At 35.2% G+C, this 13,641-nt stretch overlaps 1 protein-coding gene and 1 pseudogene across 1 annotated transcript in view; one reads left to right on the top strand and one right to left on the bottom strand.

Moving 5' to 3' along the window:
• The window catches only part of LOC131199940 (cilia- and flagella-associated protein 47-like), a 173,310-nt gene that overhangs the window by 150,382 nt on the left and 9,287 nt on the right, over positions 1-13,641 (bottom strand). The gene's annotated exons all lie outside the window — the stretch shown is intronic.
• LOC131200331 (U2 spliceosomal RNA) lies at positions 13,481-13,604 on the top strand (annotated as a pseudogene).

Genomic DNA, 13,641 nt, shown 5'->3' with positions numbered 1-13,641 from the left:
GAAAGATATGTTATCGAAATGAGGAAAAGAAAAGAAATTGATAACCCAACTATTAGACCAAAATGGAAAGATTGAAGAGGTTGCTGAATGAATTTATACATTCAGACCAAAATGGAAAGATTGAAGAGGTTGCTGAATGAATTTATACATTCAGACCAAAATGGAAAGATATGTTATCGAAATGAGGAAAAGAAAAGAAATTGATAACCCAACTATTAGACCAAAATGGAAAGATTGAAGAGGTTGCTGAATGAATTTATACATTCAGACCAAAATGGAAAGATATGTTATCGAAATGAGGAAAAGAAAAGAAATTGATAACCCAACTATTAGACCAAAATGGAAAGATATGTTATCGAAATGAGGAAAAGAAAAGAAATTGATAACCCAACTATTAGACCAAAATGGAAAGATATGTTATCGAAATGAGGAAAAGAAAAGAATGAGATGGACATTAAATCAAAGCTTATTAAAATGAAAATACTTTATACAATACATGGAAAAGAATTAAACAGAATAAACAAACATGAAGGAAAATAGAAGAAGAATATAAGAAATTACAGAAAGGTTTACAAAAATCCACAAGATAAAAAAATTAAAAACCTAATGGACTTTAAAAAAACACAAATTGAACTTAACTGAAAATGAAGTTTTGGCAAGAAAAATAAAATCAACACACCAAAATTTTTTTGAAAATGCAAATAAACCAGGAAGATGGTTGGCATATAAAATGAAAAAGGAAAAAGAAAAGAAATTGATAACCCAACTATTAGACCAAAATGGAAAGATATGTTATCGAAATGAGGAAAAGAAAAGAAATTGATAACCCAACTATTAGACCAAAATGGAAAGATTGAAGAGGTTGCTGAATGAATTTATACATTCAGACCAAAATGTTTTTTTACCTAAAAGACAAATTAGAGATAATATACAAATTATATTGGACATATTGGAATATTACGAAGCTCATTCAGAAAAACAAATGGCGTTGTTATTTTTAGATGTGCAGAAGGCATTTGATAATGTGAATTGGCAATTTATGACCACATAATTACAAAAGATGGATTTTGGGGATAGATTTGTAAACATGGTTAAGACTATATATAAAGATGAATCGGCAAAGGTAATAATAAATGGTGAAATGACAGAAAAAGTAGATACCAGAAAACGAACTAGACAAGGATGTCCATTATCTCTATTGTTATTTATCTTGACGTTAGAAGTTTTAAATAGAAAAATAAGATAATAACTAATGCAGAATCTAGATATTCAAATAGTGAAGAAAGTGAGATATCTGGGCATTCAATTAACTTCAAGATGTATTACATTGAAGGAAGACAACTACTATAAATTGACAAACCAAATTGAAACAGATTTGGAAAAATGGAAAAATCTGCAACTATCGTTAATGGGAAAAATAGCGTTGATTAAAATGAATGTACTGCCAATAATTTTGTTTTTCTTTCAAACAATTCCGATAAAATTGGAGAAGAAATATTTTGAGACTTTGAATAAAATGATGTGGAAATATATATGGCCAGGGAAAAAAGCAAGAATTAATATTAAATTGCTTCAAGACTCTAAGACTAGAGGAGGATTTGGTTTTCCAAATTGGAAACTTTATCATCAAGCAGCAATGTTAACCTGGGTTAAAGAATGGATTTTATTGAAAAATAGAAGATTATTGACTTTGGAAGGACATGATTTGCAACTAGGTTGGTACACTTTTTTATGGTATGGCAAAAATAGGATACATGGATATTTTCAGAGACATTGTATAAGAAATGGCTTGTTAACAATATGGGAGAGTGAAAGAAAAACATTCTATGGAAATACCAATGTGGCTTTCAACAATAGAAGCATTGACACATCCGGATATGATTAACATGAATAATATTGTATGTTATAAAGACATTTTAACCGAGAAGGAAGAGTTAAAATAGAAGCAAGACTTAGAAAAACAAGGGATTGAGACTGATTGTACATAAAATTGCAAATACAATCAAGATATGATAAAGACTTGAAACAATATGGTTTTAATCTGGGGGAATCAGTTGGATCAGATACTGACTGGAAAGGATGAAAAAATGATTTAAAATTGTATAATTATTTATTGCAAGTTAGATTAGAAGATGAAGAAGTAAAAGAGACAATTATAACATGGGCGAAAATTTTTGATTATGCAATAGAATTAGAGAAATGGCAACAACTATGGGAAAGGAATTATAAATTGACAATGGCAACGGCATATAAGGAAAACTTATATAAAATGTTTTATAGATGGCACATTCCACCAGAAAGGCTAGCAAAAATGTATAAAGATAAATCAGCTAAATGTTGGAAATGCTCAAATTTGCCGAGGTCATATTATCATATGTGGTGGACATGTATAGAAGCAAAAAAATATTGGTTTAGAATACAGACATGGTTAAAGGAAATGCTGCAAAAATCTATAGAATTAAAGCCAGAGATTTTCTTATTGGGTATTTTGCCAGAAAGATATAGCAAAGAAGAAATGTATTTAATTATTCACGTAATAACAGCAGCAAGAATTGTATTTGCGCAAAATTGGAAGTTGATCCCATCAGAAGGTGAAGTAATAAAAAAGATTTTAGACTATGTGGAAATGAATAGATTAACTTTAAGAATAAAAGAGGAAGAGGAAGAGAGGGGAATCAGTGTATTTCAAGACATGGGAAAAATTTTATGTATGGTTAGAAAAGAGATAGAAATAAAAGATGATAGATAGATAAACAATGTTAATAAATGGAAAATAAATGAGAAAAACGGTTATGAAGAAATAGAACCCCAGATATTGCCAGAGTAAATGGAAAAGGGGGATGGGGGAGTCGAAGAAGAGAAGATTATAGATATAAATGTACAATTATGAAATGATGGATTGGGTAAAATAGAAAAGAAACTGAAAAGAAAGTATATATTATCAGAAGATTGGAGTTGCTCAGATACCAAACAAGGGAAATATCATACAACAAAGAAGAAAGTAAGAAGAGAGGAATAGAAGGTAAGATAGAGGAGGTGAAGGAGAGACAGGGAGGGAGGGAAGGAGATAGGAGAAGATGATAAGTTAGGGGATAAGAGTAGGAGACAAGGGGAGAAAGGAGGGAAAGAGAAGAGGAGTGGGAGAGAGGAAAGGGAAGTAGGTATGAGGAAGGAGAGGAGGAGGAAGAAGGTAGGAAAGGAGGAGGAGGAGGGGGGAAAAGAAGAAGGTTTGTTGTAAACCTCCAAATTTAATTAAAATGTTTCATTTTTGTGCTTTCTTTAGAGAGAATTTGTATGATTATCTATGAATAAGAAAATGTACGTTTATATTACGTGTATAAGAAAAGAAAAAATAAAAATTTTTATAAAAAAAAAAAGAAGGATTATGCTAGAAATACAGGCATACCAGAATGTTTCCTTCCTGACTCCCTTGCAGGATTAGCCCTGTAAAGTGGGAAAAGATTTCTTCCAACAACTGGTTTTCTGAACTGCTCAGAAAATTAACACCCGATTCAGGAGAACCAATGCAAACCGGTAGCAGCCCACCTCTGCTCATAGTCCTTATGAGAAATGTATACACGGGATAGGAAGCCAGAGTCTGGATGGGATACAGAGAAACAGACTGGCAAAGGAGTAAAATAAGGGTGTATATTTTTTATTTATTTGTTTATTTATTTATTTATTTATTTGTCAAACACAACAATATATATAAGTATAAGCATGAAATAATCATACGAATTGGATACAATCAAAGGGAACATTAGGACAGGAACGGTAGGCACGCTGGTGCTCTTATGCACGCCCCTTACAGACCTCTTAGCAATGGAGTGAGGTCAATAGTAGATAGTCTTTGGTTAAAGTTTTGGGGATTTTGGGAAGAGACCACAGAGTCAGGTAGTACATTCCAGGCATTAAAAATTCTGTTACTGAAGTCATATTTTCTACAATCAAGATTGGAGTGGTTCACATTAAGTTTAAATCTATTGTGTGCTCGTGTATTGTTGCAACTGAAGCTGAAGTAGTCTTCGACAGGAAGGACATTGTAGCAGATTATTTTATGAGTTATACTCAGGTCATGCCGAAGGCGGCGGAGTTCTAAATTTTCTAAACCCAGGGTTTCAAGTCTGGTGGCATAAGATATTTTGTTGTGATCAGAGGAGTGGAGATTTCATGTACCATTGAGTCAAAAGTTTTGCAAAGGTCTATGTAAATTGCATCTATTGCTTTGTCCTGATCAAGATTTGTAGTCCATATGTTTTTGCAGTGAAGAATTTGTAAATTACAGGATAATTTTTTTCTGAAACCAAATTGTTTATTAGATAGTAGGTTTTTTGTTTCAAGGTGGAGGGTGATGGATTGGTTGATGATTGATTCCATTACTTTGCAGGTGACACAGCATAAAGATATTGGTCTGCAATTTTCAACTAGGCTGAGTCTTCTTTTTTGAAGACAGGGATGACGGTGGCTAGTACCATAGTTTGGGAAGGGAGCTGGTCCTGAAAGATTTTTCAAAGATTATGCTTAGGGGTTTTGCTATAACAGTGGAAAGCTTTTTTAAGAAGCGTGAACCTAGACCATCAGGTCCAATAGATAGAGAAGGTTTTAGTCTGCGAAGGGCCTTTTCAACATTCTGTGAAATCTATTTGTGTTAGATTGTTGTAATCATTGTTGGTACGACTGGGGAATTTTGGGTATGAGCCATTACTGTTAACAAAAACTGAGCCGAAGATTGTGTTAAAGAGGTTTGCTTTAACTGTTTCATCATTACATTTTTTACCGTTAGATCTTTTTAGGGGTGTGATGGATCTCGAGTCTTTAAGTTTGTTGTTTACAAAATTATAGAAAGCACGATTGGATTTTGTGCACAGAAGGTCTTTTTCTTGTCTGATGTGGTAATTGGTGCATTCAGTCTTTACTTGGTGGCATATATTTTTGTAGCAGAAGCTTCTGCCAACCTAGCAGTTTCGAAAGCACGTAAAAATGCAAGTAGAAAAAATAGGGACCACCTTTGGTGGGAAGGTAACAGCGTTCCGTGCGCCTTTGGCATTGAGTCATGCCAGCCACATGACCACGGAGATGTCTTCGGACAGCGCTGGCTCTTTGGCTTTGAAACGGAGAACCGCCCCCAACGACTAGCACGTAAAGGGGAACCTTTACCTTTTTTTACCTTTATTTTTGTAGTGGTTTTTAAAGTTGGCTACATAGCCAGTTTTTTTTTTTTCGCCAGAGGGATTTTTTTTGGATTGGAGCTTTTTTATTGAAATGGGTAATTTGTTTTTCCTGATTTTGGTGGTGGTTTGTGGTACGTATAGTTTAATGACTCTATTGACTTCAAGTAGAAAAACGCTATAGTGGTCTTCAGCAGTGATACAGTTAGAGAATATAATTTGCCAGTCAAGAGATAAGAGGTCTATAAGATCATAGTTGGCTTTTTTGAAACTGTCGTTTGGTATACCATTATTATGGAGATTATTGTAAGTGCATATATTGAGACAAAAGTCTATCATGCTGTGGTCACTGTTGGAAAAGGGTTCTTTTATTTATAGTTCATAAATTGAGTTTGTGTTGTTGCAGAAGATGAGGTCAAGGCAGTTGTTGAGTCTTGTATTGTTAGTTACTAGTTGATCAAGACCTAGATTTGTAACAGCATTGTACAGGGTAGTATGGATGGGTTCAGTTGTACATTCATTTGTTATCCAATTAATAAGAGGTAGGTTGAGGTCACCCAGGAAGATGAGAGGATAAGGGCAAGAGGCAGCCCATGTTAGTAGTGAGGTTAACATGTTCGCATGTGCAATGTCGTAGATGGGGGCTCTGTAGCATAGCAAGAAGCGAAGTGTGATGTTAAGGGACAGTTCACAGACAACAGTTTCTGGAAGAGCGAGTTTATGTGCAACTTGAATATTTTTTAGATTCAGTGACTTTTTGTAAAAGATAGCCACTCCACCTCCTCTGCTAGTTTCGCGATCGGACCGGAAAACATGATATTCTCTGTCTGAAATGATGGAGTCTGGGAGGGATGAGTTCAGCCATGTTTCGCATACAAATATAATATCGAATGTCCAGTATTTAACAAGAGGAGAAATTCAGGCATTTTGTTTACAATGCTTCTTGCATTTATCAGTTTGGATTTAAGTTTTATTTATTTATTTATTTATTATTTACATTTCTATACTGCCCTTCTCCGAAGACTCAGGGCGGTTTACAGCCAAGTTAAAAAGACATATACACAAATTAAAACACACTATTTCAATTTAAAAATCTGATTCCATAGGCCGACTATTAAAATAACAAGTAATAAAACCACCCATTAAAATTACCCTTAGGCCAACCCTGCTCGGTGAAACAAAAAAGTCTTGAGCTCGCGCTTAAAGGCCCGGAGGTCGGGAAGAAGGCATAGCTCCAGAGGCAATTCATTCCATAGGGTAGGTGCCCCCACAGAGAAGGCTCTTCCCCTGGGGGCTGCCAGTTGACATTGTTTGGCTGACGGCACCCTGAGGAGACCCTCCCTGTGAGAGCGCACAGGTCGATGGGAGGCTATTGGCGGCAGTAGGCGGTCCCGTAAGTAACCTGGTCCCATGCCATGGAGCGCTTTAAAGGTGGCCACCAACACCTTGAATTGCACCCAGAAGACCACCGGCTTCTTCTTTTTTTGCCAATTTTTTAAAAAAATTTTTACAAGCATAATAAAAAAGAATCATTGTGAACAAATTATTGGTCAGGTACATCTTTAAACATATCAAGTTTCACCTAAGTTATAGTCTAATACAATGTATTTTCCTTCTTCTTCTTTAAATTCAATTATTTATTTGCACACAATCTGATTATAGAAGTAAATCAAATTCAACCCATTCAGGAAAATATTTAAATGAAGTCTGGTCCCCGTGCTTAATTCCCTTCAACATCATTAATAAATTCTATTTACGTTTTAAAATTTCACCACTCCCAGCTTTATATCTACATTACTAATCAGAGGTCATCCTATCTAAAGTCTCTTTCTTAAAACTGCCCAGAGATCACATAGATAATTTCATTCTTCCCTCATCTTCCTCTGCCTCTAAATCAATAACACATATTTAAAGTTTTCCATCTAATCCATTTTAATCTCAAATAAAAACATTAACATTTGCAAGGGTAGTCACTAATTATTTCCCCCAGTTGTTGTTTTTTGTTTGTTTGTTTTTATTTCTTTTTGTCACAACAGTATACATAAACAATTGTCATAGATAAAACAACATATCTTGAAGAAAATATATATATATATAAGTAAAAAAATATGCATCAACTATATTAATTTGATATAATGAAGGGAACAATAGGACAGGAACGGTAGGCACTATTGTGCTCTTATGCATGCCCAGTTTCCCCCAAAACTGTTTCCTTAGAAGTTTTATCAAATCCTTACTTATTTGTAAAAACAAAAAAAGAAATTTTTTTCCTCAGTATAATAACACTCATTTCCCTCTTAACTCAATTTAATTCTAATATTTTTCCCTCCATTTCCCAAAACCTCAATTATTTTTATCATAGTTGTCACTCATATTTTAATATAGATATTAACATTTCTAAAATAAATCTTTTAACATAACTCTAAAAGCAGCCATTAATTCCTTTCAAAAAATGTCGTGTGTCTACATCAGCAACGCCTTCTCCGTGGGAATAGTTCACTATACCATTCTTATTTTCTTTCTTTGCCTGAGTTCTTCTTAAGTAAGGAATTCTCCACTTAAATCAATAATCCAAAGACACACCATTTAGAAATCTCTTCTAAAACTGTTTTGTGGTCCCAACGACACCAATCCTCATGGGAATAGTCATAAGAAAGCTATTCGACTCTTCCTATTTTCCTCTGCCTCTATACAGGCAGCCATAAGTTCCTTTCAAAAAAATGTTGTGTGCCCACACCCACAGAACTTTCTCCATGGGGAATAGTCTGCTATTCCATTCTTGCATACTTTCTTTGCCTCTGGGTTCTTGTTTAAATAGAGAATTCAGTTTCTGTAATTCAAAGACACGCCATCTGAAACTCTCTTCTAAAGCTATTGTGTAGTCCCAGCAATACCAATCCTCTAGCTGTCTTCCTCTGCCTCTGATATCTCCTTTTGAAACAGTTATTGCTCACAGATAATAAGTAGCCATTCTGGTGACAAAAATCCTTTGTTCTCAAATGCTTTGGTACGTGGAGGTCAATTTTCCAAGATTTCCCCTTAATTGTATTTATTTATCTTCCAGATTCTTATGTCCTATTGATATCTTTAATATTCCATAAATTTAAAACAGAGAGATTTGAAATATTCGCATAAAAAACAGTTCAATAGCTTCTTTTACTTTTTTTCTCCTATTTCTTTAGTTTCCAATATAATCCACTAAGACTTTCAAGAATTTCCAAACCATTGTTTAGATGGAAAAAGTTTATTTTCCTTTTCTTTATTTAAATGGGGCTCTGCTTCCATTCCAAGCCCTATCTTCTCTCTTTCACTTCCCGAATGTGTATTCTCTTAATTGACTTTCACTTTCACTTATTCAATTAGCCGTCAGTCTACGAGTTCTCCCCAAGGCTTGTGCCTATTTTAAATTCTTATTTTTTCTTCGTGAGATCATCACTCACCCGACTTCAACAATTTGTTTCTTGATGGTTCTTCCTCCTGCCCACTCTTGTAGCTGCCACGGCTTTGGTGCAGCTGCCATGATGGACTATGGCGCTGCATTCCTCCCTGCTGGGTCAGGGGAAAAGTTCTGGAGCTATGGGGAGTTTGCCAATGGGATGAAGCCCATCAAATGGCTTATTTGATTAACTGTTGTTACTAGGGAGGTAGAGGGTTATTGCTGTTATTGTTTTTTATATTGGGTTTTTATCTTTGTAAGCCACTGAAAGTAAGTTGCAGCTTTATAAATTTACTTAAAGGTATAAATGAATTTGGTTGGGACTTGAGGCTTAGTTTTAGGAAAGACTGAGAAAGGAAAGGGTAAAAGTATATGAGATCATTGCCTGATACAGGATTTTTTATTTTAATAAAAAATGAAATTTTAATTTTAATAAGAAAGTGGTTGGGTTCTGTGCAGAGTTTGCGGGAGCGGATCCATTGCAGAAATGATAGATCAGGCTGTGATCTAAGTTTGCTGTGGATGGGGTTGGTTCTGACAATTGAGTTTATAGCATAAATGAACTTTGGTTTGCTGGTCTCATTTATGCAGATGACTCTACAGAATCTAGGCGCCACTGAGCCATCACTGTTTTTGTATTCTGGTCCATCTCTGGAGACTTTGATTATTTTGTCACGGGAGATGGTGGGTGAATTATAATTTTTAATGATGTTACAAACCTTGGTGATATCTGGTTCACTGGTGTTATCTAATCCAAATAATATAGCATTTTGATGTTTTTGTTCTCTCTCGATGGTATCTTTTACGAGTATGGCTACGTTGTCTGGTTGGTTGGCAGATATTTGTGGTTTAGGTTGTGGATTAGGTAATGTTTGTTGGATTGGGAAAATATTTTGATCTGCTGAGTTTTCATTTTTTTGTGTTGTAATTTTTTTTCAAGATTTGTGAAACGTGGTTCAAAACATGCTATTATTCTTTTTTCTAAGCTTGCTTCAATGGAGTCGATGATAGTTTGTTATGACTTTATAGTTGTTTCCAAGGTATGGACCCTATCAGACATGGCAATTACGTGGTCGAATTTTGGGAAACAAGATGGACATATATGGATAAATGTAGGATCTGATTGTAGGAAATTGGCTATTGATTTGTTTATTTTCAGGCAGGTATGATGGGCATAATTGGTACATAATTGGCATTTCTTGAATTCATCACATTCATCTATGGATTCGTTACATTTATAGCATATTCTGGAGTCGTTTGGGTCATTGTTTGTAGTGAAAACTTTTGTTTGAGGGTGTTTGGCAAATCTGTTGGAGTTTTTGCCTGGCATGGTCAATGTTCCGTAAGTATTTTACAAAATTAATTAGTCAATATCAATAGTGAAATAGTAACTAGCAAGTAATTAATCAGATAACAAATTAATGACAATAAATCAATTAACATAGAACAGTAAATAATGTCAATTAACTTAACTATTGAGTTGCTAATAATTAATTAGATTATTGGATATTCAGCTATTCAGTGCTAATTAATTAATGACTAATGATAATTGGTATTTGATAATTGATAAATGATAGTAATGATAATTAATGATCAATAATATTAGAGTTAACCCTTACTTAATGGAATACAGTTGTATGACAAAAATAGCTAGGCAATTAAGGATAAATAGAAAATAACTATCAATTAATTATACCAGGTGCTAGATTAGTAGATGAATTGCTAATTAAAAGATAGAAATGAAAGTGTGGGGTGTTATTGTCTTCCTTTGTTTAGACGACAAAAAGCAGCCCATTTCCTGCAGCTTTTAGCTAGCGTGCTTTTGTAGTCTTCCAGTGGGAGGGTTTTTAAAATGGTGGTAGATTTAAATCCAATCCAGTTTAAAATGGGGGAGTTTAACGGAGCGTTTGAAGGTAGCCGGTGCAGCCACTTCGAATAAGAATTATTTTGCCTGTCAATATTTATCCAATATCCAAGAAGTCTTGCCTTGGTGCTGGGGATGAAGCTCTGCCTTGATTTTGTGGTGGGAAAATGATCCGATGATCTGGCGATCTCTCTCACACACTGGAGATTTTTCTCACACGCTGGGATCTCTCACACGCTGGGGATCTTTCTCACATGCTGGGATCAGGATCGATATCAGGGGCTTCAGGGCTCCGGGGAAGATGATCCAGCAATCTGTTTTACATGCTGGGGGATCAAGATCGATTCCAGGGGCTCCAGGGCTCCAGGGAATCTATTAGTCTCTTTCCAAATTGTCCCCTCTTCGTTTCACTAAATCCTCCAGAGCCACCAAATCTGCTGATCTACGTATGAAGCCTCCTTACTTCAAAGTTTAAATCCACTGTGTATTATATCTTCACTATTCTATTATATCTTTGCTATTCTCTCCTTATTTATTCAAACCATATATTGAGTACATTACAGGTAGTCCTCTGTTAATAACTACATAGCCAGTGACTATTCAAAGTTAAATTGTATTAATAAGTAGTGGTTACGGCCATTCCTCAAAGTTCCAGCCATCCCAACACCCTTGCAGTCATGTAATTGTGTTCTGGGTGTTTGTCAACCAGTTCTCATGAAGTTGCAGTATCCCCTGATCACTTGATCATGTTTTGTGACCTCCCCTACCAGCTTCCCACAAGAAAAGTCAATGGGGAAGATGACAGGGAATGCCATATGTTGTTTGGGTAAGTCTTCCACACCCAGACACCCTTTCTCACCCTCTCTGCATTTGCATTACCCCTCACCAGCTACCTCATGCTCCAGCTCTGAGTTTTGTGGCATTTCCTTGGCCACTCATACCTTCTTGTATATCCTTCTCCACCTGCCAAAGGTGGGGAAAACTGCTGCCTGGGACTTGCAACTTCCTGCCACCTTCTCCACCAATGTTAGTTGTTGGAAGTTAGCAGGAAATTGTGAGGATGGTTGCTTAATAAATCATGATCTTTGTTTAAGAAGAGTAATGGGGACTACTTGAAAACTGCATCACTTACAACAGAAATTTCAGTCCCAATTGCTGTTGTAACTCAAGGACTAGCTATGTAGAGGGAGGCTGGTTTGAAAAAAGTTGGGTAAGGTTTTACAATGGAAGCAGAAACACAGGTAATATGAACTATCAATAAAGTTTTCCCTGTCAGTCGTGTCTGACTCTAGGACACAGTACTCATCTCTGTTTTTTGGCTGAGAGAGCCAGGATAGTCCAAAAACAACTTCTGTGGTCATGTGGCCAACATGGCTATACACCCAAAGTACATGGAATGCTGTTACCTTCCCACCGAAGTGGTACTTATTAATCTACTTGCATTTGCATGTCTTTGAACTGCTAGTCTAACAGTATTAATCTGATAATTACTCTGTTAGCTGAAAAGGTAGATGATCTTTTAAATTCTAGTAATGAAAGTGAAGGAGGACAGTGAAATATTAGGGCTAACGCTAAATACAAAGAAGACCAAACTGATAACAATAGCTACAACAAGCAATCTTAGAACTGACAATGAAGATAATTAAGTAGCAGATAATTAAGTAGGCCTTTCTTACTATTAAGAGCAAAGGAACCAGCAGCCAGAAAATATGTCAAGGACTAACACTTGGTAGACTACCAGTGAAGATCTTAGAAGACAAATTCAGATGCTGAGGCTATCTATATTTACAAAGTTTGGAACAGTACAGGCAATGTTTCTCTGTAATAGGCAGAAGCTAGCCTTTGAAGAAGCATGATAGAAAGAGTATTGATACTTAAACTTTGGTGATGGAGATGATTCCTGACAATACCATGGACAGCCTAAAAAACACATAAATGGATCATAGAACAAATCAATTCAGAATTCTTACTGGAAACACAAATAACTAAACTCAAATTATTATACTTTAGACAAGTTATATGAAGACCTAGCTCTCCAAAGAAAAAGGGAAAAGGGGAAGGAAAGAGCATAATACTACTTACATAAAGAGTATATAATGAGAATGCAATGGCTGTATACTGTAGAATGAAAGTCCGATTCCTGGGGTCCAGCCTTGTCAGCCTCAGCCCTCACGCTATGAATTAGGTACTCAGAAATAAATAACTGCAGTTTTCAGTGATAATCTTTATTATGTAAAAAATGCTGTTATCGCATGAAAGTTATTGACATTGTATTATATTAATCAGTGTCGAATGGATATCCTGCACCAGACTTCTTAATGTTTAAAAAAACAAACTAAGATTTCTGATCCACAGATAGTCCATTCCAGGACTAGGAAATAAGTATGAGATACATATTCCTTTACTAAAACTATACAATTTGAAATAAGAAGAATAAATGGATAGCAGGAAGAGCTCTATGTTGAATATTCAAATAAGCTAGTCATGAACAAACCAATCACATTTTATATCTTTTTATGATTACAAAGGTTTATGATACAGATTTACTTTTCATTATTTAATAGTTACAAATTATTCATATAATTGTTTCTGTTAACTCATCTCACCTGTTTTTAAAAATTTATGTTGAGATAGTTAATGCACATGACAATATAGGTACCTAATTAATAAAGATGGCATTTATGGAGAATGTAGAAAAAGTAATTTCAAAAACTTGCACTGGCTATGGTAAATGACATGACGGAAAATGTTACTATAAGTGGAAAAATAGGCTGTTGAGAATAAAACAAAGTTACATCTGTGCTCAAGAATAAAATAATGGTATAACTTCCGGGGAATATGGCTAACTGAACACACGCATGAGGAGAGATCTCCGAAGGATTTCTCACCGTAGTGTTGCTCTTCTACCTTTTAACTGAAGGGACTGATATCCCATCAGTTTTTATGACCCACCCGGTTAGGATATGTCAAAGAACTTCCTCTCAGGACCCTTCAATACAGCTGTAAGCCGGTATCGCTTCTCGGCCTTTTGGCTAAGAACAAGTGTAGTATCTGTTCTTATCAGTTTTATTCAGCTACTGGTTTAAAAGAAATAATTGGTCAGCATGGTAAAGTAAATTTAAAAATTTAAATTTAAATTTAAAGTGAATCAGCAAAAGACAAAGATGATAACT

The sequence above is a fragment of the Ahaetulla prasina genome, chromosome 5 (assembly GCF_028640845.1).
Source record: "Ahaetulla prasina isolate Xishuangbanna chromosome 5, ASM2864084v1, whole genome shotgun sequence".
In the NCBI taxonomy this organism is placed as follows: domain Eukaryota; kingdom Metazoa; phylum Chordata; class Lepidosauria; order Squamata; family Colubridae; genus Ahaetulla; species Ahaetulla prasina.
Note: the sequence above shows the minus strand (reverse complement) of the source record. Positions and strands in the feature narration are given on the sequence as shown.